Below are 13389 nucleotides of genomic sequence, written 5' to 3'. Positions count from 1 at the left end.
AAAAAACAGGTAGGCAGGGGTGTGTGTGGGGAATCCAAAAAATAAATATTACCTTTTCTACCCACATGCCTCCAACTTCCTCTCCATCTCCATATGTTAGATACATTTCCTGGCAAACTTTCTTCAGTTCCTCTCTCAGTGCAGTCATTTCTCCACGATGGTACTGAACTCCAGGGAAAACATCAGACAAAAGACTAAACAATAGTGGAATATCTTCTGCAACAAGTTTGGGCACCATTGTTTCACAGACACTTTGGATCAAAATCTGTAATAGAAATATATAACAAGGTAGGTTAAATAACTTGCATTTTTTTTTCTAAAACAACTTATTTTTTTTCCATTAAAAAAAAAAAGTTTGTACCTCCTGTTCCGGTAAGTTCTCAGCAACTTCGCCTTCATCAACAACTTCTCCACGTTCCTGTTTTTCCTTTTTGATCTTTTGAATTCTCTCCCTCTTGACATTTCCAGCACTTACCAACACACTTTTTAAAGCTCGCAGTCCAAAATCATAATGGCTTTGGGAGGATAACTGCTCATCACACAACCTATATACAAACAAAAAGATAAAAAATGTGAAAGTCTTTAGGCACAATAAACCCTTTGTTGCCATTATAAACTCTTATGCTGTGAAAGATTGAAGGCCACTAAAGTACTCTATGCCTGCATTCGTTCTATCTATTGCTTTACTATGTGAAATAGCCCTAAGTTGATAATTCAGACCAATACACTCTTTGTTACACTTGCCCACCATTGTGGGCTAATACTCCTATGTCAATCTAAGAGAGACAGACATATGGGGAACTCACTTGAAGAATGGCACAATCTTGTTTGCAAGCACCTCTGCAGTACGGAAGCCTTGGGAATACAACATGACCTGTGCAATCAACTGGCGATCTGGTTTAGTCATGGCCAAGCTTCTGAAAAGCTTTTTCAAGTTGTCAGGCAAGTTAGATCTTCCAGCATACCCAGGATTCATGGTTATAAAGATGGCCATGTCGGGGCTGACTTTGACTTGCTTGTTGAGCAGTTCACATGTGATAGTATGTGCTGAATTAACAAAACAAATGCATTTACATTTACAAACACTTAAGTTCATTTTTGGTTACAGATTTATATCAAATTATATATGATATGAAAGTAGAAAACATGAAAAATCATTTAAAAACAAGGTTAAGTACATACTTTTGTCCCTGTTTGGATTGGAATGTTCTCGCAAGGCTTCCTGGATGCATTGAACTTGCTGAGAAACTGCAGACAACATGCGCTCTTCAAGTCTGTTGAACTCATCAAAGCATCCCCAGGCACCAACTTGACAAAGCCCAACAAATATGCGGCCCATAGCCTAAAAAAAAACAAAGGTCAAACTTTAAGTATAAATGAAAAAACATGAATGAATTGTTTAAGATTTTTAAATGTTTGATAAGTGTTACATATACCTGGAAGTCAAAAGTCTCGTCACAGTTAAACACCAGCACAAAGCGCCCAAGCTGATGTCCAAGGGCTTTAACAGACTCTGTTTTCCCAGTACCAGCGGGACCTGATAATGAAAAGTATACATTTACAGTAGTTACATAAGTTGATTCACAGTGCCCCAAACCCATAACAAGGTTGCATTTATATGAAAAAATATAAACTGAAAATATTCTCTCGCTCCAACTGATCTAAGTAATGGGCTCCCAGGGCTATCTAAGAACCCAAATTGGCAATCTTTTCAAATCTCATCCAAACTGGCTTTCAGTTATGCCCCCCACCACCCTGGGCACTCACAGTTTAGGAACAACTGAACAAGGAAGGTCTAGGAATGAACACCCAAGACTTTCAGGAGGAGTTTAAATATTTTTTATCTTACCAAATGGAGACCCGCCAAGTCTTGCCTCTAGAGCCTGTGTCATTGTCAGGTAGCAGCGGTCTGTAAGTGGTGTTTGCACAAGTTTATCTTGCACACCTAGATATTCAAAGCCATAATTGAACTTTGCGTTGGCCATCTGGATGGAAAGCTGCTGCAAAACATCTGTCTGTTTAGGATCAAAATAGAATCTCATTTGGCTTAGCCATTCAAAAGATTTGGAGTCAATCTTGATTTTCATCAGGGTTCGTGTAACATCACGCTGGTGAACCAATTCTGTTATCTGCAAAAATAAATATTTAATCGTGATATAATTTCATAATAAACTGTATGTAAAAAAGTATACAGAATTAAAAAAAATAAAGAATTTATCAGCTTTATAATATATTCCTAATAACAACTTTATTAGTTTGATGGCTCAAACACGACCTACAGTATCCATATGGTTGAAACTCATCAGATCCCTATTCCCCTTAATACTACTCTTTTATGCCCCATGGGGATGCCCCAAATAATATGACTGACTGAATGGTGTGGATTGAGACCTAGTTATCAGACTACAGTCATGGGCAAAACTTTTGAGAATGACACAAGTATTAGCTTTCACAAAGTTTGCTGCTAAACTGCTTTTAGATCTTTGTTTCAGTTGTTTCTGTGCACTTTATACGTTTCAAAGGCTTTTATCAACAATAACATAACATTTATGCAAAGAGTCAGTATTTGCAGTGTTGGCCCTTCTTTTTCAGGACCTCTGAAATTCGACTGGGCATGCTCTCAATCAACTTATGGGCCAAATCCTGACTGATAGCAACCCATTCTTTCATAATCACTTCTTGGAGTTTTTAGAATTAGTGGGTTTTTGTTTGTCCACCCGCCTCTTGAGGATTGACCACAAGTTCTCAACGTTTTGGTCCCCGAGCCACTTAGTTATCACTTTTGCCTTATGGCACGGTACTCCATCATGCTGGAAAATGCATTGTTCTTCACCAAACGGTTGTTGGATTGTTGGAAGAAGTTGCTGTTGGAGGGTGTTTTGGTACCATTCTTTATTCATGGCTGTGTTTTTGGGCAAAACTGTGAGTGAGCCCACTCCCTTGGATGAGAAGCAACCCCACACATGAATGGTCTCAGGATGCTTTACTGTTGGCATGACACAGGACTGATGGTAGCGCTCACCTTTTCTTCTCCGGACAAGCCTTTTTCCAGATGCCCCAAACAATTGGAAAGAGGCTTCATCTGAGAATATGACTTTGCCCCAGTCCTCAACAGTTCATTCACCATACTTTCTGCAGAGGATCAATCTGTCTCTGATGTTTTGGAGAGAAGTGGCTTCTTTGCTGCCCTTCTTGACACCAGGCCATCTTCCAAAAGTCTTCGCCTCACTGTGCATGCAGATGCGCTCACACCTGCCTGCTGCCACTTCTGAGCAAGCTCTGCAATGGTGGCACTCCGATTCCGCAGCTGAATCCTCTTTAGGAGACGATCCTGGCACTTGCTGGACTTTCTTGGATGCCCTGAAGCCTTCTTAACAAGAATTGAACCTCTTTCCTTGAAGTTCTTGATGATCCTATAAATTGTTGATTTAGGTGCAATCTTAGTAGCCACAATATCCTTGCCTGTAAAGCCATTTTTATGCAACGCAATCATGGCTGCAAGCGTTTCTTAAGCAGCAACTTTTCCAATTTCCAATATTTATGTAATTCTCAAAACTTTTGGCCACGACTGTAGATGCACCATGAACGTTCTTATCATAATAATGCTATTAAAGGGATTCGGTCATGATTTTTAAGGCGTACTTTTTATTTCTAAATTACACTGTTTACATAGCAAATAATGCACTCTACCATTTAAAAAAATTTTCTTAAACCAACAAATGTATTTTTTTTACTTGTAAAATTAGTGTGTAGGCAGCCATCTCAGTGCATTGTACCCGAGTCTGACCTTTCAGAAGGAGCCAGCGCTACACATTAGAACTGCTTTCAGATAACCTATTGTTTTTCCTACTCCCATGTAACTGGAGGAGTCCCAAGTTGGACTTGGATTTCTTACTATTAAGTGCTATTCTGATAACTACTGGGAGCTGCTATCTTGCTACCTTCCCACTGTTCTGCTGATCGGCTCCTGGGAGAGGGGTGATATCACTCCAAGTTGCAGCTCAGCAGGTAAAGAGTGAATGAAGTTTATCAGAGCACAAGTCACATGACTGTGGCACCCTGGGAAATGAAGATATGGCTAACCCCATGTGCAACTTCAAAAATTAAATAAGAAAAAAAAATCTGGTTGCACTTTTAAAAAAATGGATTTTAATGCAAGATTCTGTTTGAGAAGCTCTATTAACTGATGTGTTTTGAAAAAAAAACATGTTTTTCCATGACCGTATTCCTTTAAAGTTTTGTAACTTATCTAATTATGGACTGTGAATACAATCTTTGTAATACAAACCTTGCTGTCTACCAGTTTTTTATATTACAGTTAATCACATTAATAAGAAATCAAAATAGTTTTATCATAAAAAGAATAAATACAAACATTAAAAAAATGTTACCCATAACCGTTTGAAATTATGAACATAAATTAAACATGCCACAAAGTTACAATTATAAATAAAATCCAGAACCTTTCCAAGAATCTATAGAAATACGGATACAAGTAATGAAGGAACAAGAAAAAAAAACATTTACTGGATTGCTTACCAAATGTTCCAGTTTTCTTCTGCGCAGTGGAGGTTGTTCCATCAGCACAGAATCAGCCAACACATTAAGAGTTGCCTCAACATTAGTCTGAACAGACTGCAAGGGGCTTGAATCCCCACCACCCACTGCTGCGCTGCTGAGAGCAGATTCCACATTCTCTGACCAGGCAATCTGAGCAGAGAGAACTACAAGCTGGGCCTAGAAGTTGAAGCAAAAAAAAAAAATGAAAAAATAAGTGTCAGTTTACTTTTTTAAACTACACTTAAATTTGTACTATAAAAACAAGCAATGATGGGTAAACCACCATACCTGGTATTTGTCAATCCATGTGATATAAGTAGCAGGATCAATTGAGGTGGATTTGCCAAATATCTCTACTTCTGTGACTGATTCTGCAAGCAATTTTGCCAGGGTCACCCTCATTTCTTTTTCCACTAAAGTGAGCCATTCATTGATCTTTGGATGTTCAGTGATGGATACTGGTGTCTTAAAGATCACCTACAACAAAAGACACGGTCCATAAAATAAAAACCTCCTGTAGTTGGTGGATTTTAATTATGTCAGATAAACAAGGTTTTTTTTTCAAGTTTATTCTATTTTTTTTTTTTTTTTTTTTAATTACCTCTTCGCCTTCTCGTGAAGATATTCCCAGGACTACAGAGCTGTCTTCATTCAAGATGATGCTAGACACACCTGCAAACATTTTCTTAAAGTGTTTTTGTAGCTTGGCCACATTCTTGCTGTTGCCTATGATCTCTAACAAGTCTTCATCTCCAACAAAGTAGAATCTAAAGTTTTAGGAGTAATAAAAAAAAAATCAGAAAAAAACAGATAAATTACTAGCAGTCCTGGGGCTAAAGGAAATGTACACCCTATGATGCAGTGTACATATCTATAAAAGTACAATACTTTTACAAATGCCAGTAATAAAAGAATAAAGCAAAGAAAGAAACATCCTATTAGGAAAATAATGACCTCATCTTCTTAAAAGACACCTTGTTTCTGCGTGGTTATTAAAAAGATTTTATGGAATTGAAATGTATTGGTATACAAAATCTTGTTTCTGGGAATACTTATTTGTGACTGGAAACTAAAATGACTTCCTCTAATCCAATGACTGTGTACCCTAGTTTTAGGGCACCTGAAAATCTGCAGGTAATAATGAACTTAAGTTCAAGAGCAGGCCAAATACTACCTAGCAAGATGATTTTGCCACTAAGGAAGAAACATTTTTAATCTGGAATGCTTCTTTATTACAGGGTAGCATAACTGAAGCTATTTGGAATTTGAGCAACTGAAACATTTGTGTCAATAATTGGTGTCCACAGTTTTTGCTACTTAAAATATGTATATAATTTATTTGTTTAGTACTATGTATAGTATAGTATGTATACTATAAAACATAATAGTATCCTCATTTACACATCCAAGCAGTCATCTTATTATGTACCGGGGGAATGATGAACGCTCTCTTTCCAGATATTCTCCCAAAGCTTTCTGGATCTTGCCTAGCAAGTCAGCCAGTCTCTCAAGAGATCGCTGCACGCCTTGTATGTTCAGGACATCCATGACAAGAGGAGACTTGGTGACTTTCTTCATAAGTGCCAGAAATTCTGTACTGATGCTAAAAAGGGTAGGGGAAAATAATTAAAATGGCAATTTTATTTTATTAAACATTTAAGCATTTCATAGAAATGTTATTTAACAAAAAAATAAATAAACAGTATGGTGAATACCTCTGAAACCGTTGTGTTTCAACAGGAAGAAGGTGCTTGATATCTGCACTTCCAGTAAAGATTCCTTCAAGATATACCCATCGCCTCTGAACATCAATCCACACATCGAAAAGAGCCATAATTCGATTCAATTTGTCCTCCCAGCTCAAAGCATCCTCTTCAAAAACCTGTTTTTTTCCCAGAAAAAAAAAAAATACAAACTATGTATTTCTTTGGAAGAATAGAACTAAAAAATATTAATGTCACATTAAGTTGGCAAACATTGAATTTTTTTTTAAAAAAGGTATCATTACTTTGTAGTATGGAGAAAGCTTCATAGCAGAGACGCTGTTGATGTGCTCCTTAACTTTGTTGAACAAATCATCCCAGCCACGAATAAGGCGGCATTTGTTCTGATAATTGACTAGATCCAATTCATATGCATTCCACACTTCCCGAATCTGGAATAAAAATTACAAAGCATTTGTGAGAACAGCATTCTCAATAATTGCCTCTTCACAAGTGAATCTAACATGACAGGAGCTTCAAATAAATAAAAGGCTGTTGTACATCTTGGTAATATATTTGTTTTTCATATTTAAAAGAAAAAAAAGACACAGAACTGAACAAGAGAAGTCAAGTATAATTCACACCAATTAGCAAATTACCTGTTTTAAGAATTCTTCCAGTGCCATTTCTCCTTGTGCAACAAGCAGTACATCCTTAACAATTGCTTCATTTCTTTGCAGATCTACATCCCAGATTTGTCCTAGTGTAAGCTCAGACACAACCCAGTTCACATGAAGTCTCTTCATGAGCTGCTTCCAGTGGCGGTCTTTCAGGGCTTCCGATTTCAGTTCAATGACAAGCATATTAACCTGGTTAAAGGAACAACAGATCCAAATATCTGTAAGTATAGAATACAATGGACAAATAACATTCACACCTAAATTCATTCTGCGGCATTACCTTCATATAACCCTTTAGGAGTCTTTGAACATATTCATAGGAAGCATACTGTCGCAAACGGGCAGGAAAATTTTTTAGCTGGTTCAACAACCCATCCAAATTTTGCCGCAACTGTTATAAAATAAAAACAAAATAAGTAAAATACACAAAAAATAAAATTTAAAGTCGCTCTGAGTTGTAGGTAATAAAGGCTAAAGTTGGCCACCTAAATGCCTGTATGGTACAGGTGAAAATTAAAGTGTACAAATATGAATGCACAGTTCCCCCAAATTATCACAACAGAGCAGATTGGCTAAAACACAGCACATGTGAAAGTGCATTTTTTGATACACTCAGTATGTGATAGGACTCAACCTATGGTCTGCTTGGTATAAATCATATGCATGTGTGGTCCCCAAAATGACCACAACAAAGCCGAGTGCCAAACTGAGTGACTGCATGATTTGGTACATATCCAGGTACATTGACTGATACAGCCAGCATGTAATCAATCATACACAATTTATAATCTCACTCCTTTTAGAATTTGATAGATCAGTACAATTTGCCCATGCTTGTATGGCCAAACTGCATAGTATCAAGCCAGTTCACTCTACTAAATTATGCTTGTTTAAGTACGGGTTTATGTTCTACATAAAAGCTCCTTAACTAACTGCCTATTTTTCTGGGGGATGAATCAAAACTGAACTAAAACAGAGCTTGACCTTGCCCTGTTCCTTTTACCATTACTACTGATGGCATGACCAGGTGACCCTGTTAATTTGATAATCTGCCGGGGGTTATTGTTGAACAGTCTCTACCCTTCTTAAATCATATTAATGCCACTGCCAAATCACTTTTTCTTTGAAAAAGGGGCATAGCTTGGCAATATTACAAAGTCCTATCCCTTATACTATGCCTCTGGGATTACTACAAGCTCCTACCTTTCTCTCTCCTGCAATCATGTAAACTCTACTGTTGCAATACTCTTGATGTTACTGCTCCTTACATCTGGAATTCTATCCCTTAGAGGGGTGGTTCACCTTTAAGGTAACCTTAAGTAACCCATAGAATGTTCTATTCCTATCAACTTTACAATTGGACTTAATTTGTTATTATTATTATTTGCCTTTCTCTTATAGATCTTTCCAGCTTTTAAATGGGGGTCACTACCACCTGCAGTCAAAAAACTATTGCTTTGTGAAGCTATAATGTCATTATTATTGTTTCTTTTTACTCCTTATCTTTCTATTCAATCCCTCTCCTACTCATATTCCTGCCTCTCATTCAAACCACTGCTTGGTTGCTAAGGTAAAGTCCAAACTGAAGAGCTGCTGAACAAAAAGCTAAATAACTGAAAAACCACAAAAACAAATTATTTAAAGTACAGCAACCCACTTTAATTCCCCAGTTGACAGCACCCTTCAAAAAGAAACTCTGGTCCTACCTTTTGGAGTGCTAGAACATTACCTGCTCCAGACTTAGCACTAAGGGGCCAATGCCAAAAACTTTTTGCACTTCCTATTTGTGCGGACTATCAATGACCTCCTAATTGTGCCTGTTTGTTATATACCCCCTTAAATTGTCAGCTCTACAGGGTGGAACCACCTTCCTACTTTGTCTCTTACCGTATGCCACTTGTGCCTGTGCTTTTCTACAATGTAGTGGCACTATATGAAGTTATACATACGTACACAGTTAGAGTTAACGGTAGACTGTAATCAAGTAAAGGTTTAAATGATACGATATAAGAAATCCTAGAGTTAGGAGACTTCGAACACTGTTTGTGGTTTAGTCAGATCTAGAAACGTCACGGCAGAGAAAAACAGATGTACCTTACGAGGCTGTACAGAAACCCAGGGCTGCTCCTTCATTTGATCAATCTGCTCCCACACTTTAGAAAGTTCAGACCAAACACCTTTCAGATCTTGCAGTTCCTCTAGAGCTACCTGTATAACAATACAAGGGCTCATAGGTTACAAAAACACTATTAAGTTTGAAATAAAATAAAGATGTATACATTAGCATTCATTCTACCTGAACTCGTTCTTCACTGCCACTCAATAGCCCAGTATCAGTTAATTCAAGTGCTTCTTTGGCTTTGGCACATTTTTCACGGTCATCTTTCAGTCTGCCAAATTTTCCTTCGTAAATTGTCAGTGCTTGAAGTGCTTCTTCAGGACGCAGATTTCCCTAAAACGTTGAAAAAAGCAACATAAATCAGGGAGATACATATATATCTGTATTTCATAATTAAGCTCTAGAATGTATGAACCAGAAATACTCTTCAGAATCAGAGTTAAAATTAACTGTACCCTCATTTATGTATATAACTTTCATTCTTAAAGGAGAAGGAAAGGGTAAGTCACTTGGGGGTGCCAAAATGTTAGGCACCCCCAAGTGACTTTAATCTCTTACCTTGTACCCTGGGCTGGTGCCCCTGTTAAGAGAAAACAGCACCAGCCTGGGGTACCTGTAGCAGAGCGCTTCCTCCTTCCGGCTTCGTTTTGCAAGGACTAAACGACAGGCACATGCGCAGTAGAGTGAAAAGCCGACTTCTCTGTTAAAGTTCGGCTTTTTCACTCTACTGTGCATGCGCGCGCAGTGAAGCAGGAAGCTCTGCAGGTACCCCGGGCTGGTGCTGTTCTCTCCGAAAAGGGGCACCAGCCCGGGGTAAAAGGTAGGCGATTTAAGTCACTTGGTGGTGCCTAACATTTTGGCACCCCCAAGTGACTTTGCCTTTCTTTCTCCTTTAATAGCAAAGAAAATATTGGGTATAGAATGTGGTTTGTCCTAGCATACCACATTTAACATTTGTATTATAAAGATCATCCTTGAGGTACAGCTAATTTCATTTGAGTGTAACTACCCTCATATCTGCAAGCACTGTTAAAGCTAGGTGGCAGTGCATTTACAGAGGGGGTGAGAGGAGATTTCAAGATTTCACAAAAATAATAATAAATCTTACAGCTACAGGCTTAGTCTTCTCCCAGTCAGTCAGCAAATCAATTGTCCGACTTTCCACTGCTCTGTCTTCTTGAACTATTTTCATCTGAAGATTTGCAACTTGCTGTTGGATAGCAGAATCCTTACGACGCATTATGTCATTAAATGCCCCCCACTCTCCTTCAATGTTGTCAATATAGAGCCAGGAAGATGGAAACTGAAATCTTTGTTTCTCAAGCAAACGCTGTCCATTACGGTACAGCTATAAGAGATAAAAAAACATTGCTTTTAGTACATTTTGCAGTGCTCACATTTTAAGCTACTAGAACCTGACAAAACAAATATATAATTTGCTAATAGAAAAATGTGATTTATTAGCTACAATATCCAACAGAACAAGACACAAGATAGAACAACAACTAGAACAAAGCCATTTCAGAAAAAAATAATTACATAGACTTACATCTACTTGCTTTTCAAACTGCTTTATCTTCCTTTTCAGGGACTGAACATATGTAATGAAAGTCACAGCATCGGAAGTACTGGCAGTGTCAACCGAATGTTGCTCCAATTCTTGACGAGACTAAAATTACAATAAAAATAAAATAAAAAAAAATTATTAACTGTGATGCCACTAAATAAAACACAAGATGTTTGCTTAATCACGTTGACTATACCTTTGAAATCTGAGAATGAAATTCTGTCATGTTTTGTCCAAGCATTTGACCAAATTTACTTAGGACCTCTTTGTGCCAGGAATCATACTTCAAGTTCACTTTAGACTGAACCTGTACAAATAAAGAACCAAAAAGGCTGTTAACACAAACTAGATTGAATAATGTAAAAATAGGTCAGTTTTCTAAATAAAAACAGGAGATTACAAAGAATAGGAGTAACACATAACAGACCTTTCCATAGTCAATGATTACAGGTCCAAATTCCTTTCTAGTTTCTGCATTGTCAAATGTTCCTCTGGCCTTTCTGATCTGAACCAGTAGTGCTTGCCATTTATTTAGATCTTCTCCAAGGCGATTATAGATGTTTTCAGCTTGCATATCCCATAGGCATTGGTATTGCAACCATACCTAAAATTAAGGGAGGAAATCAAATTATAAACACAGTCTGGTTAACATTAACATTCTATTTTTTTGGGCCTACTAAACTAGTTTTTCCTTTTTTTATAAATTTAAGGCATTCTTGCTGTAATTTACACTCAAAAAATCACTTAAATTTAATAGCAGCTCCTGGATGTAAAGAACCTTTTCATCAATGTGGTTAACCAACTAAGACTGCGGTAAGCCAACTTGCTTTTGTACCACTAACCTGAAAAGGTGAAGGTGTTGCCCCTTTTGTTTCTAATTAATTAGTAGAGCGTTTTGATTCAAATCTGCAACCTGGCTGCCCTATACGTACAGGTCTTGTTTTAGGCACTAGTTTACAATGCAAAAATGCAAAAAAATTGCTCAGAACAGAGCAGTAACTCATAGCAGCCAGAGCTGCTTTATTTCCCAGTCAGCTGCTGTTAGAACAACAAATGCGACAATTTAATTTTTATTGGTTACTGCCCACAGACAAATGTATCCAGTGTTGATAAATGAGCCCCACAGTTTCCAAGTGAGCAGGCACACAGTTATATTGGGTCTAATGCTCAAATGGACAAACCAAAGGAACACCAAAGGAAAACCAAAGAACGTGACATACTGAATATCCACTGATGTCATGTTATAATAATTAAGTAAACAGACTCAATCATGAACCCTGTGTTACACAATCCAAGTGCTTGAGATCCAAGATGGGTCAAAATGCCCATCCTTCTGTACCACAATAAACAGGTTTAAACAGAACCAGTGAAGCCTTTGGGTAGAGGGGACAGGTACAACAACTACAAAATCAAAGAGAGAGAAGATACTCCTAAAAGATTTTCATGACACTTGGATTTCTTTAATGACTTTTTTTCTGTTTTCCTTAAACAATTTTTTTTTTTTTTTTTTTTTGCACAATTACAACTAAACTGGTTATTCTGAATTAAAAAATGCATTTGGAAGCATTACCAGGCCTCACCTTAACATACTGTTCCACTTCAGTTACTATACCCATAACAGCAGAGTAAGCTTCTTCAAGACTTGCCGGACCATCTGGCATTCGGGTCAGTGCATTCCTGTAATACTTTTCTTCTTCCGACAGTTCATAATGGACCCCAACCTATCAGAAGGTTGCAAAATATGCATTCATAATTCATGACAAATTTTTTTCACAAATTATAATTCAAGCCATTAACCATAATTTTGAATGTATTGCTTTACTTGCATTCCACCAACCTTCATTCAAATATGATATTAGTGGTATGTATATTTAGTGATATATGATATTCAATATATTAACAACCGCAAGAAAATAGACTAAGCAGCTAATCCTGGAATCAAGCTATGGTTCTTTGCCAGTCAGACATCTTGCACTTTTTCCACCTTTGATTCAATCTGAATATTATTGTGTATATTCAGAAGCTGGTTTAAGAGCACTACTGTAAAGTAATAAAAGGAATATGAGCTTAGGTAGGGTGGCCCAATGGCTAGTTAGGGTAAGATTTGTAGAACTTGTCTATTTGCCCTTTTAGATATTCCAGGAAAGCCCTGAAGTGAGATGTGTGTCAAATAATACTTGCATTAGTTGTTACATTTTATTGAGAATGATGTGAAAGGTTTGACAATTTTATGAATGGCTGAGGGTGGCCATGACCAATGCGTCACTGGGATTGAGCACAAGAAGTCTGAAAACCACTGCCTTAGAGAAATTAGTAAAGCAGTATTCTATTTTTGAGCTATCGAGAGCCAAAATACAAGTTAAATATAATTAAAAGTCAACAAAAGGCTGTAATGAAAATTTTCATGTACATTTGCTTATTGCATAGAGCTACAAATCAAACAACTCACAAGTTTAAACTGCCTCATAAGATTACCAAAAAAGACTGAAATTACTGAAATATTCCCTGCAACAGTTTTATTTTTTTTGGGCAATGGAACACACCATCATTCTAGGCACCAGGGAGACTAAAAACTTGGCAGATGCCAACTGGGCCAGATGATTGCCACTGATAAGAACAATTTGAAGCATTCTGTTGTCCCGCCTGCAGAGCTATTAAGGAATAATCTATAAAACAACTGGAATCACACCAGATGCCATAAGTCTTTAACAAATTAAGTTAATGATGTGAATGATGGGCTTAAAATGTACTCTTCTGTTA

At 37.3% G+C, this 13389-nt stretch overlaps 1 non-coding gene across 1 annotated transcript in view; it reads right to left on the bottom strand.

Moving 5' to 3' along the window:
- The window catches only part of dync1h1, a 61880-nt gene that overhangs the window by 39233 nt on the left and 9258 nt on the right, over positions 1 to 13389 (bottom strand). The window contains exons 12-32 of the transcript XR_004219569.1: positions 12210 to 12350; positions 11057 to 11233; positions 10826 to 10936; positions 10612 to 10731; positions 10171 to 10410; positions 9240 to 9395; positions 9038 to 9151; positions 7224 to 7334; positions 6923 to 7132; positions 6569 to 6715; positions 6276 to 6442; positions 5990 to 6163; positions 5162 to 5327; positions 4849 to 5037; positions 4540 to 4737; positions 1850 to 2129; positions 1437 to 1537; positions 1183 to 1342; positions 807 to 1047; positions 362 to 545; positions 53 to 265 (exon numbers count right to left, since the gene is read on the bottom strand). This is a non-coding gene — a transcript (dynein cytoplasmic 1 heavy chain 1). The remainder of the gene's footprint in view (positions 1 to 52; positions 266 to 361; positions 546 to 806; positions 1048 to 1182; positions 1343 to 1436; positions 1538 to 1849; positions 2130 to 4539; positions 4738 to 4848; positions 5038 to 5161; positions 5328 to 5989; positions 6164 to 6275; positions 6443 to 6568; positions 6716 to 6922; positions 7133 to 7223; positions 7335 to 9037; positions 9152 to 9239; positions 9396 to 10170; positions 10411 to 10611; positions 10732 to 10825; positions 10937 to 11056; positions 11234 to 12209; positions 12351 to 13389) is intronic.

This window comes from Xenopus tropicalis, chromosome 8 (assembly GCF_000004195.4).
Source record: "Xenopus tropicalis strain Nigerian chromosome 8, UCB_Xtro_10.0, whole genome shotgun sequence".
NCBI classification, from domain to species: Eukaryota; Metazoa; Chordata; class Amphibia; order Anura; family Pipidae; genus Xenopus; species Xenopus tropicalis.
Note: the sequence above shows the minus strand (reverse complement) of the source record. Positions and strands in the feature narration are given on the sequence as shown.